General features: G+C 44.0%; 1 protein-coding gene across 6 annotated transcripts in view; it reads left to right on the forward strand.

The window, feature by feature from the left end:
- Positions 1 to 13235, forward strand: part of LOC111872326 (serine/threonine-protein phosphatase 2A 56 kDa regulatory subunit delta isoform) — a 130019-nt gene that overhangs the window by 102991 nt on the left and 13793 nt on the right. The window lies entirely within an intron of this gene.

Genomic DNA, 13235 nt, shown 5'->3' on the forward strand with positions numbered 1-13235 from the left:
GACAAACTTGCATTCCTTAGTGAGTATATTCATTCGTGGGAATAAACTGTTATCGACAAGGCCTAAATTTGGAGTGTTAAGAAGGCTGTGGAAGTACCGTGTACGTGTTTTAGAGGCTGCTCAGCTTCCGATGCTGTATTAACCTGTATACAATAAAGTCCGTGGCTTTAGTCCGCAAGCGAACTATACCGACCGAGCGACCGCGGCTTGTCGGCGAAGTTAATGCCAAGTTTAGCGGATAGAGAGGGTCAGCGCAACGAATCCCCACGACCATTAATCTCAGTTTTCTAGACCGGAGCTGCTACTTGTCCATTCAAGTAGCTCCTCAGTTATCCTCACGAGGCTGAGTGCACCCCGTTCCAGACCCACTACTTCTCAGAAAATCTGATAGCGCCGGGAATCGAGACCGGGACCTCGGGATCTGTAGCCAGGAACTTTGCCGCTAGACCACAGAGGCTGTCCCTCATATAGAAATGAAACTATAAAAACGTAGGACGCACAGAGATGTTCTTGGTTACATGCTGCTGCAGGATATGGAAACTGATGAATTGGTGCATTCTCATGGTGGATCAACTAGTTTGGAGATTTCCGGAGATTAAGGCGTACATGTATGCCTTCAGTGTTCGTCACTCATTCAAGTAGAAATGTGCAAATATTGAAAGATAAACTGAAAAAAAATAAACGTCAGCCTGAAGCGAACAGCATTCAGCACAGTCAGGATTCGTCTCTGATGTACAAACCATATATAGCAATCGTATTCTATTTGGTGACATTATTGATTTGCTTCTGAATATACGCTTTTCAGGTGTGACAGATAAATATTCGGACTGGTGTATCTATCGAACTGGCCTCACTATTGAGTTGGCTCTTTTTGGACCACGTACACCCACCTACCACTCGGCGCTACAGCCCTGGGTGAGCCTTGGTCTCCTCTACAACCAGTCTCCACAACCAATGCGTGCTGCCATAGGAATGGACCCACGCATGATGACGCGAGGCTGGTTGTTAGGTTTCTGAACAAAATTCTTTTTACAAGATGAGGTTGTTAGCCCCATGCCCAACCCCCAACCTGGAGGACCAGGGTATCTCTCTTTTTTTTTTTTTTGCTAGTGGGGTGGGGCTAAGTCTCTTGTACTGCGGCCACTTCTGACCTATTGTACCAGCCCCAGATGATGATAGGTGAAGGTGATTGTGGAGCAATTGGTGGGATGAAGATTGGCAGGGGAAACCGAAGTACTCGGAGAAAACCTGCCCCAGTGCCACTTTGTCCACCACAAATCCTACTTGACCAGAGCCGGGATCGTACCCGCGATGGGAAGCTAGCGACTAACCGCTTGAGCTATGGCGCGGCCAGGGTCTCTCTCTTAGTCTGGACTCTACCATTTGACCTTTCCGGCATGGGTGAGCCTACTGGTAGTTAAACTACCGCCGGCATAGCTCTCCAGGCTTTGGACCATGTGACTGTATACTGTACGGTGCATTGGACGACGTGGCCAGTGTCTCTGTAGTGCTGAGCAATGAATGAGGAAGTAAGTGTAGGGAAGCGGCCATTGCCAAATTTGAGATACACCACTGCTGTCCCGAAATTTTGCTTACGAGACTGATCAAAGCCACGGAAAACCTCAGGAAAATCGTGTCTCGGCCGAGATTCGAACCGAATACTTGTCTACAAATGAGAAGCATTACCGCCTGAGCCAACTTGCTCGGCCACTAATGCGTGTGATTCAGCAGTATTGTGCCAAGCAGTCGCCGGAACATAGTTTTACGGTCTCCTGTTTACTGGTGCGCCGTTTTGTCTCGTCAGAAACGGAGGAGAGGAGAATTGTTAGAATCTTGCAGGGTGAGACTTGCCGTCATACAGTTTGACTCTTAAATATAACGCCGAGCTCTCTAATGGAAATTTCCCGAGTCTCCGAGGCCGAAGAAAGCTTGAAATATCATTATCACAGGTCAGAATGATGCTGATTTGTTTTTGTAACGAAGGAATTACCTCATACCAGTTCCTTCTACAGAGCAGGCAGACATAAGCACTTTACGCTAAACCCTTTGTCGAAAAAGGCCAAATCGTTTGACAAGTGAAATTTGAAGCGCGACAACGCCGTCCCACGCGGAGATATTTGGCCATTAAACTTGTACCACTTTCGAAACGTCCATCTGCCGGGATATTTCAGTCGGTATGGCGACAGGCTACGGATTTGACAGCCGGATATCGATTCCTGGCATGGGGCAAGAGATTTTTTCTCTTCTCGACATTGTTCAGACCGACTCTGGGGCACACCAGGATTTCTGTCCAGTAGGTATCGAAGGTAAAGCGGCAGGGGCGTGAAACTGACCAATCACTCCTATCTAGTGCCGGTATTAAGAACTGTGGAGCTATACTTCCACTCCCCCATACGTCTTCATGGCGTGGTGTTTTATTAATTAAGCACAGCGACAGTTTTACCGTTACCCCTACCTTTACCGCCGTTATTACCTGATTCGGCCCATGTCGGTCGACGTCCAGAGAAATATGAAAACAGTACTGAAAGAACTTTCTATAATTGTTCCAGCAGTATTTGCGTTGAAGTGAATCTATGAAGTCGAAAGGCACATCTATTTACGTTGACCACGTGTATTTGTTAGTGACAATATGCAGTATGCATGAGAGCAGAGGTTCCCGCGAAGCATTGGTGTCCACGTACAAAAATATTCTGCGACCCATTGCGGAAGACTGTAACATACATGTAACAGAATGAGTCCGGTTATTTAATTGCCAGATGTCACGCATGCGCCGTACGTATGTGTGTGTTATAATGAAATTAATTTCTGCTACCGTGAAACAGCCAGAAGGTCATTACGGGCAGTTAATTGGTTTTCTGTAATTTACGGTAGATGGGAATTAAAGCTAGGTTTATCATCTGTTACGAACCAACAAAATTAAAGCCTCCATTCAGTATGTAGTTTTTTCTTGCACGTCAGGATTAATTGTGATGGCTGCCAGAAGAAGAGAAAGGCTAATTTTGCATTAAGTTATTACTCACCAGCAATATATGCCTTCAGGTCATAATGATTAATTACTTAATTAAGTAGAGATGTAACTTTGCCTTTACCTGTAGATCATCCCTGGAGCGCTGTGTATACTAAATGCATCTCAGACAGACACTGTACAATGTACGTAAACGCTGTATGAAGATTAGATACTGTCTCTAACCTGTAAAGAATTCCTACCCATGACGTATTTTCCAGCCTTCTTCAACATGAAATAGTAATGTTTCATGTTATAAAAAGACAGTTTACACTTTTCTTGTCGCCTGTATGAATCCTCATTTTCATGTAGGCGTACCATCACGTGAAGTGACACACATCACATACTGTTGAACGGTGAATTATACATGAGACGAACCTCGCTAGTATGCGGCATACCAATTTTGTTGCATTACATACTACGCATAATGGAATGTCAACTCATTATACTTCAGAAGCTACTTTGTGATGGCTTTAGTCTGGCGTTTGCGTGCTTCAGTTATAGGTATAATACGTTAAAATTATAAAATTAAAGATCTTTCGTGTAGTAGAGTCGTCTATTCCAGGACATCAGCTTGCCCTTCTGTGCTATTGGTCCCCGACTCTGTCAGTCCCGAAGGGACATTTGATATCTTAGAGCACCAACAGACTGCCCGAAAGCTACGTTCGTTGTAACATTGTGATGATAGACTCAGCGCTCTATGGTTTTGGCGGAAGCTGACGGATACACAAGCACGTGTTGTTCCATGAGTAAAGCAGTTTCAAGATTACGGTCTTCAGGGTAGACAGGTGCTGGCGTTTCGGAACAACTTTCTGCCTCCATTTTCGGACCCTGAAGGCCGATATTTTAACATTCACCGCCAGAAAAGCTTAAAATCTGAAACTTGTTGGCTGTGTCGATCTCTTTAATCAGTCAGAGAGACAGACCAGATAGATGAGGAACTCCGTGGCCTGTAGCCCGCAAACGAACTATACCGACCGAGCGACCGCCGCTTGTCGGCGAAGTTAGTGCCAACTTTAGCGGATAGAGGGTGTCGCGTGGTTAGCGCAACAGATCCCCACTGCCGTTAATCTCGGCTTTCTAGACCGGAGCGACTGTTTCCTTGAAATAGCTCCTCATTTATCCTCACGAGGCTGAGTGGTCCCCGTTCAGACCCACTACTTCTCAGAAAATCTGGTAGCGCCGGGAATCGAGCCCGGGACCTCTGGATCTGTAGCCAGGAACTCTGACCATTAGACCACATAGGCGGTCTATTGGCTTGTGTAAATGAACCCAAAATTATAATTAAATTATAAATGGAACGTGGTATTAGAAACTTAGATACGCTATCGAAATAATCGTTGTTCCGTGCCAGCAGTAATGCTCACCTCTGACCTTTCAATCAAAACTTGCAAGTAACATCTTCATTAACTCGCGCTTCATAGTTCGGTTTAGCTCCGCACAAGCCTTTGGAACCTGGTACATCAGCAAGGGCAGTCAGACGTCAAGCGAAACGTCCTGTGCTGCTGCAGACCCTATTATTGGGAGGACTGTGTTTAAGTACATATCTCCACGCTTTCCAGTAAATCTTCCACCATGGACTGACTTCCTTGTGCACACGTGTACGAAATGCTTAAGCTTGTGCCAACACTATATAGCCTCAGTACCGACAGCGTCGTTGAAAAACCAACGACATGGTGTTTAGACATAGGGGCAAGATGTGTTTCTCAGTGTAGGATATCATGAAGAGCAATTTACCGCCATCTTTAATTTCCTTGTCACTGGTGTTCGTGCAGACAGGCCACGCGGCCTCTGCGAAAGGCATTCTGACTTGCCATGTCGCACAAATAATGTAACAGTCTGATCATTGCCATAGTTTCCGTTGAACGATTCATATTGATACTTGATACAGATACTGAAATTCAGATTTGATTCTTCGGTTTGAGAAACAAAAAAGTAACGTAAACTCCTACCTCACTCGCTTCGGGAAAAACTTCCGGCTTGTTTATCTTCATTTGACTCAGTCTGATGAGACTAGAGGTAAGTGTAATAGGTAAACGCTAAAAATGGTAAAGCTATCGCTGTAACAGGCCGTGGAGGCCCATAGGGTTGTGAGACATTGAGGCTTCCACATTTTGTCTAGATAATCGGCTCACTGATGGGGATGAGGTTATCAGCCTTACACGCGGCCGCTCTTTACCGCCATGAAGATTCCTGACACACATTTCTGTTAGAGGTTAGTCAACCCCAGGGTCATAGTGCGGCTGGAAGGACTAGGTCAATTGAAAAATCAAGTGACCTCATCGAGTATCAAACCCACTACCTTCCGTACTCCATTTCTGTGGATGCACTGCACTAGTACAGAATCCCACTGCATCAGATTTGTGAGGTGCAACGTCAAAGTTTCTCACAGTCACCACATTTCAAGATGTTGATATATTATCGTGGGAACGGATAGCCGTGGAATCGAGTTGTCTGGCGTGATCGCCTCTCGTCACATCGAAACATGAAGACACCTTTTTGGAACGTTCGGGGAACTGATCGGATGGCGAGAAAGACAGAAGTCGTCTGCAAATATTCTGGAACCTTCCCAATACGTGGCGTGTCTAAAGAGGCGGAAGGCTGCGACCTAGTTAATTTATTATCGAGTCGGTTAGTCGGTTTTCGGTTCAGTTCTTGCAGTGCAGGGAAGTCAAGTGGAATTCAGAGTTAGTTAGAGTGAGTCAGTGAGTTAGATTTCAATTAACTGTAGTACAGAGCTCCGGCAAGTGATGTTTATGTGAAGTAACGAGTGAACTGAGAATTTATCTCAAAAACATAAAAGTATACGGAAGGTGGGACAGTAATTGCACCATAAATCGAGAATTGCCACAATGTGACAGAAGTTTCTTACGGAATTTGTGGTGTACTCCAGCGTTTTGCATTTGCTACGGCCTCTGCGTTGGTTCTTTAGGCGTACTGTCCCCAGAAACATGGCCCTAAGAAAAGAGACATATCCCCTGTATATGTGTTATCACACATCATATGTGACCTCAGTATCGTTCCCGCCTCAGAAGTTTGCACGCCCATGATAGCATTATTGGTGGTAAAGTACGGGAAAGTTATTCCTGAGCTTAATTAAGCACTACGCCATGAAGACTTGTGGGAGAGTAAAGGTATAGCTCCACCATTCTCAACCAAACGAACTCAGTGGCTTTAGTCCACAAGCGAACTATACCGACCGAGCGACCACCACTTGTCGGCGAAGTTAGTGCCAACTTCGGCGGATGTAGGGTGTCGCATGGTCAGCGCAATGAATCCCCACGGCCGTTAATCTCGGTTTTCTAGACCGGAGATGCTGTTTCCTTGAAATAGCCCCTCAATTACTCTCATGAGGCTGGGTGGACCCCGTTCAGACCCACTACTTCTCATAAAAATCTGGTAGCTCCAGGAATCGAACCCGGACCTCTGGATCTGTAGCCAGGAACTCTGACCACGAGACCACAGAGGCGTTTCATCATTCTCAACCACGGCACTAAATTGAAAAGTACAAAGGCGACGTGGCAAAACCACTGCCGGTATAGAGGTTATTAGATGCACGGACAAGATGATGCCATAAGCCCGTTTTCCTTATAAAATAAGGGGGACTACGAACTGAAAGAGCAGCAATACTGTTATCAAATGCGAAGATGACAGATTGCAGTCTGCTTCCAGTCGGGACTCGACGGGGTTGCTGTTCTCACTCCGTCATAGTTTTATAGAATTACAGTTTGTTTCCCCCGGTTTGCAATATTACTGCTCTGTCATTCCCATCTGTTGTCAAGAGTACGTTATTAAGCATGTCATTAGGCGACAAGTGTCATCTGACCGGGCAGGCCCCCTCATAATGTTGGTTAAAACATCTGGACCTGACGCACCAGGTAGGTTATAATTCGTCTACTGCCATCTTCGTAAATGCTCTGTAGCTACGAGGGAGAGTCAGTAAATAGGTAATATATATATGATATTCGAACCTAGACAAACCATTTATTTCTCGACATATCCTCCACCGACACTGATACACTTGTCCCATCGCCTTACCATTGCTTCCAAACCCGCAGCATAGAAGTCTTTTGATTGTTGTCTCAGCCACTTCCGCACCCTGTCAGCACCATCTGCGACTTTCGAACATCCTTCACATAAGTTCTGAACCCAGTCTTGAACCGCTTTACGTGACATTTTCCATCGTAAACAGGAAATAATTCTTTATGAATATCCTTTGCATTGAGTCCTTTTGCACACAAAAGACGCACAACAGAATTCTGCTCTTCGGTAGAATACTCCTCAGGCACGGTCGCCATTTTGACTACAGAAACCAACTTTTGAATATGCGCATGCGCGTTTGATACGTAGACTGTCATGAAGCTGGATTGTGTTGCTACTAGTGATGCACATAGAAAACCTGTTACATCCATTACAGGTGTTTTATTTACTTATTTACTAGTACTTCCGTTTATGATTAATTCACTGACTCCCACTCGTATAACTGCAAAATATAGTATACCGGTAGGCCTATGCAGTTGATACCTCAGCTTTAAGAGAAGAGCTACAGCACAGCAAATGTAGCAGAACGGACCTAAGTAGAAATTTTAGCAAAAAAAAAATGAAAATAAGTCCAGTAAATTTCCTATTCAAAGTTCAACGGGGAGTTAACTTCCGCATTGAAGCAGCATTAAGAGTAAACAGGTGACCCATTCCTTTAGCCAGCAGAATACTTCATTTTTTCGTCCCTTTCAGGATTTTTCATTAATGTATTCATTTTACTTCATGGAGTGTATTAACTTTTTTGTTTTTCACAGTAGTATGTGAAAATGCGGCTGTTAGCTTCGCCTGTCTGTCTGTCTGTCCACATGTAACAACCTGAAATCCGTTGAACGATTTTCAGTTTCGTGCAACGCATAGCGTTTTTTTTTTATTGCTAGTGGGGTGGGACTAAGTCCCTTGTACTGCAGCCACTTCTGGCCTATTGTACCAACCCCAGATGATAGGTGAGGGTGATTGTGGAGCAATTGGTGGAATGAAGATTGTCAGGGGAAACCGAAGTACTCGGAGAAAACCTGCCCCAGCGCCACTTTGTCCACCATAAATCCCACTTGACCAGACCTGGGATGGAACCGGGGCCGCCGCGGTGGGAAGCCAGCGACTAACCGCTTGAGCTATGGCGCGGCCTTCGCATAGCGTTAGTCGCTAAACAGTTATCGGAACGAAAAATGTTTTGAGCGGCAGGTGTAGAGAAATAATGCGTTTAGTGTCTAACCTTAAGTCTTTTCTTTAGATAATTAAACAAATACGGATGAATTGGAAAAGTATAGAAAATCTTGCCCTAAAGCCACTGTGTCTAAACCCCTGGGATTGAACTTCGGCTTCTGCGGTGAGAACCCGGCAACTAAGCCCCCAAGCTGTACATAGAGAGGGTCGGATAAGAAAGGCAATCTTCTGATGCGTTTTCTTGATCTGTAAAGCGTCTCTTACTCGGATATCGATTTCATATCGCCTTTTCTTCCCTCCTTTCCTGTGACGTCAGAACCCACCATCTCCACCGTTTAGTTCTCCCCCAAAAAAGAGCTCGATTTTCAGCCGCCACCACGTTTCGGGAGGGCGCCTGATGATGTGCTTGTTCACATGAAATGTGGGGGGAAGGGGACAAGTTCGCTCCACAGATCAGAAACTTGGAGGACTGAGCCACACGCGTCGTCCTGCATATGTCGTCCAAAAAATACAATGATATATCAACAAGGTTTTTTCTTTATCTTTGAATACGTATACACTGTGTGGGCGGGCGGGGGTGATAAGAAACTATATCTCCGATTTTGAAGGTTCCCAGGCAGTGCCCGCTTATCCTTCTGGTAAAGATAGAGCATATGATCGGATTTTTTAATTTTTATTTTTGTTTGTTTTTGCTAACGTTGGGAGGGCTATATTAATGCGAAATTTTGATGTTAACAATGGGAGGGCTGCATGTGAGGCATGCAGTGCAACGTGGAATTTGGGTACCAACTCAGCATTTGCTCTAGTACCGAGGAAAACCACGGAAATCTGAATACGTCATCGAGACAGCCGCCGACATTTTACTGCGCGCACTGCAGCGGAAATTCGAAAGCCTGGGCCTTTTCGTCGCAATCAAGAGCTTGATGCCGTACACCCAATGATCTCCGCACTTCCTTGAGTGAGTGTAACGCTGTCTCCTGTCTCGCTTTGTAAACTTTTGAACAATTTGACAGATATTGACGAACCTTGGTATGGACGTTATGCCACGTCGATGATAACTAATAAAGTGTTGGAGTCTGAAATTTCATATGAAGATGGAATGTAAACATATTTGCGCGTCATGTAGGCCTATGAATATTGCTTGTGAGTTAACCATTACAAACAGCGACGATATGTTGTAACTTGAAATTTATATCCAACAAAATTAACAGAGATTCTATTCCTGAGTAGCAAGCACACAAAAATATGATGATGATGATGATGATGATGATGATGATGATGATGATGATGATGATGATGATGATGATGATGATGATAGGCCTGTAGGGCTGTAAACTTAGGAAGATAGGTTCTTCTTGGAAACCTTTTGTTGTATGATGATGATGATTTCCAGTTACTACCTTGTCATCGTGGGCGGCCACGCGGTAGCGTAATTGGTTGAGGCACTCTGCTACAAGCCGGAAGGTCGCGGGATCGAATCCCGATGAGATGGATTTTTTTCAATTTACCTACTGCTTCCAGCCGCACTATGGCACTGGGGTCTACTCAGCCTCTAACAGGAATGAGTACCAGGAATCTTCTTAGGGGTAAAGAGCGGCCAGCGCGTAGGGCTGGCAACCTCACCGCCATCTGTGAGCCGATTTTCTAGAAAATGTGGGAACCTCAACGTCTCACAATCCTATGGGCCTCTACGGCCTGTTACAGGGATAGCTTTACGTTACCTTACCTTGTCCTCGTGGATCAATATTCAGAAGTCCTTTGGAAGCGATTTTCTTCAGTGCTATCAACGTATATCTGTAATTTATTTCTTTGTTATGAAATTCAATAATAGTATTAATTTGCTACTCATACTAATATGTTCACTCGTCTTTTGATTTGGAATGTAATTTCTGCTATTGAAGTTTCTATATATTATGCTGTTCTCAGTAGTTATATTCGTTTGCTTTCTGTGTGCTTATTTGTTAATATAATACGATATTCGGAACACTGATTTACTTCTCTTATTTGATTCTGAAACATTTTTATTTGTACATTCTGTTGCTCGGAAAGCCATTGGTTTTAAAAGCACATATTTGAATTCATGTTTGAGCTCTCCTCAAGAGTAACTGAACGGGGCTTCCTGGAGAAAAAATGGCAGTCTAGATTATACCGATTTCGAAATGAAATCCCTTGATACCATGTCTCTGTATGACACGGAATATATTTCAGAAATGTAATTCCGTTTATTCTCCGCTTGGGCTTATTGCCGTCTGTAGTTTGGCTAATGTCGCAATAAAAATGTTGTAATGAAAAGAAAATAAGAAAAATGTTATAGCCTTGCATTTGCCCCAGTGAAATATAACCTAAATTAACTCACCTCCAGCTAGTGCCGAGGTAAAGAAAATGTGGATCTATACATCCACTCCTCCATACACCTTCGTGACATAGTAACTTTGCCTTTTTAATTGAATAATGAAACATTAAGGAATACATCAAATTATGTGGTACTGGTCGCGCCATAGCTCAGGCGGTTGGTTCCCCGTCTTCCCACCGCGGCGGCCCTAGTTCAGTCCCATGTCATGCCATGTGGGGTTTGTGGTGGACAGAGTGGCACTGGGGCAGGGTTTCTCCGAGTACTTCGGTTTCTCCTGTCAATTCTCATTTCGCCAAATGCCCCACGCTCATCTATTATCCGGGGCTGGTACAGTAGGCCAGTTAGTGGCCAACGTACCAAGAGGACTCAGTCTTACCCCACCCCACGAAATTGAAAAAGAAATTTTGTTGTCTTCTCATCCCGTTATTTTACGGAACTTTCCATTTTATGTTTGATCTTCATATATGTCAGCCAAACAGTGTAATGTGTAGGTAGGCTCTATTGTTTCAAATGAAGCATGGTCTAATTTTGGCCCAAGTTCCCAGAGAGGGAACAACTCAATAGTAATACTACGTTACTCGTAAGTCTTTATTGGTGATGCTGTACTTATGCTTAGACCTAGTTAGTTGGTTATTGGAGAGGGTGGGTTTTCCCTATGCACTGAGACCTGTATTGGTCCATTGTGCTTCCCTCTATGATTTCTACCAGTCTCTATATCCTGCCGGTACTGGTGCTTACCATCAGTCCCGCCCAGCCAACGAGACCGGCTCTACTAGCTGAGAGGTATCTATAATGCTTCCCCCATCTACCAGAGGTATTAGAGACTGCTGTTGGGCGGGAAACGTCCGTTAATGTGGCTCAGTGACCTCCTTTGGAGATATGAGGTTCTTTTACATGCCGTAAAGCTACGACACGGGACCGACGGCTTAAAGTCCCTCCCGGAGGACTTGTTCCCTGAATTTTTCCGCCCTTAAAAATTCGACGACCTCCGCCGGGTATTTGAATCCGCGTACTACGAGTCATGAGGTGGGAACGTTACCTCTAGACTACGGAGGCCGCTTTCATTAGACCTAAGTTGTTTGCAAAAAAGAAACGTCATTTGAAGAAATTCGATACCAAATGTGTATATATATCCACTGCATATGGTGTCTGACGGTTCATTTTCGATCAAGGAATTCTGTGTGTTACCCCTTCGCCGTCATAAAAACGCTGAAAAGGCTCATGAAACTGGCAGAGAATGTGTACAAAATATACATGCGTCCTACTTTCAGAGAGTCTGTATCTAATGTAATAAAGAACAGTGTTATTCTGTACCAGTTCTGTCTCTCCATCCATCCGGCTCTGTTGCTCCCACTTAGAGCATAGGGCACCCGTGAAACGCTTCGTCTCACTTCAGTTTCTTAATCTTATAGACGCGAGGTGGAACTCCTTGGACGGGAGATCAGCCCGTCGCAATTGCCGCTACCAACACACAGGGCAACACAAACAGAGAATAAACGTAAACATCCATGCCTTGAGTGGGATTAAAACCTACGATCCCAGTGTTCTAGCGGGCGAAGACGTCTCATGCCGCAGACCGCGCGACCACTGTAATTGTACCAGTTAATCTTCAAGATTTGAGCAACATACATCCACAGTTATCACAGTTTTCTTCGATAAGATCGCTCATTTTTGTTCTTGTTGCTGCTGTTACGTCACGGAATAGTATCGGTGAATAGTTCGTGACGTCAAAGAGTTATCGGCAATGTAAACGTGAGGTTAGCATGATTTGGTTTAGAGGAAGTGAAGTTAATCGTCGTGTGATGTCAGCATTCTTCGTCTACAGTTCTGAGACCGGGGCGCCAATAAAAGTTATATTAAATATCGAAATCAATAAAAAAGTAAAGTTGCCCCTGTGACTAAGGACCGCTCCGTGAAAGGGTATGGCAGGCGTGCAAGTGAAGCTCGGTGCCTTGTCCTGTAAATCTCGTCAATAGATGATATGAATGGCCACTTTAATCCCGGGCATCGAGATTCCGGCCTTGTCATTTGCTAGATAGGATACCTGGGATGTGTTCCTGCTGAAATCAAAACCCGGTCATCTGGCCCCAAACCAGTCGCTTCACTTGTTAATTAACATAACCGTAAATTTCGATGATTACAATTTCCTGAACAGTATGGTTTACACACGGATATTGAGCCGCTCAGTTATCCAGTCTTATTTTCAGAATCCCTATTTTCGATTTTGGTCAGGTAATTTTCTTAAAAAAATCTTGAGATGTTCAGAAATGTGTAAATTTTTAATCTACATCATGGCTGCTTAATACTTATCCCAATTTTCATTACTTACACGTGCTTCCTTGGCAGTGTAATTATTTATAAGTCTCTTATAAGTCTTATATATATTTATATATATACTTATATTTATAAGTCTTATAATCTTGTGATTTTGGCAATTTAAAATCCATAGTATATTTTTCATAACTCGAAGTTTACAATATTATATTTAAGCATCCTGTTACACTCTATATGATATGATATAAATTCCGTCCTAAGTGCAAAAATTTATTGTAGGTCTTTCATTTTGCTTTCTTCTACGCTACATGTTTCGGCCGCAAACGGCCATCATCAGGTGTATACACTCACGTAGTGTAGTGTAGTGTAGTGTAGAAGAAAGCAAAACGAAAGACCTAC

Source organism: Cryptotermes secundus, unplaced genomic scaffold (genome assembly GCF_002891405.2).
Source record: "Cryptotermes secundus unplaced genomic scaffold, Csec_1.0 scaffold55, whole genome shotgun sequence".
NCBI classification, from domain to species: domain Eukaryota; kingdom Metazoa; phylum Arthropoda; class Insecta; order Blattodea; family Kalotermitidae; genus Cryptotermes; species Cryptotermes secundus.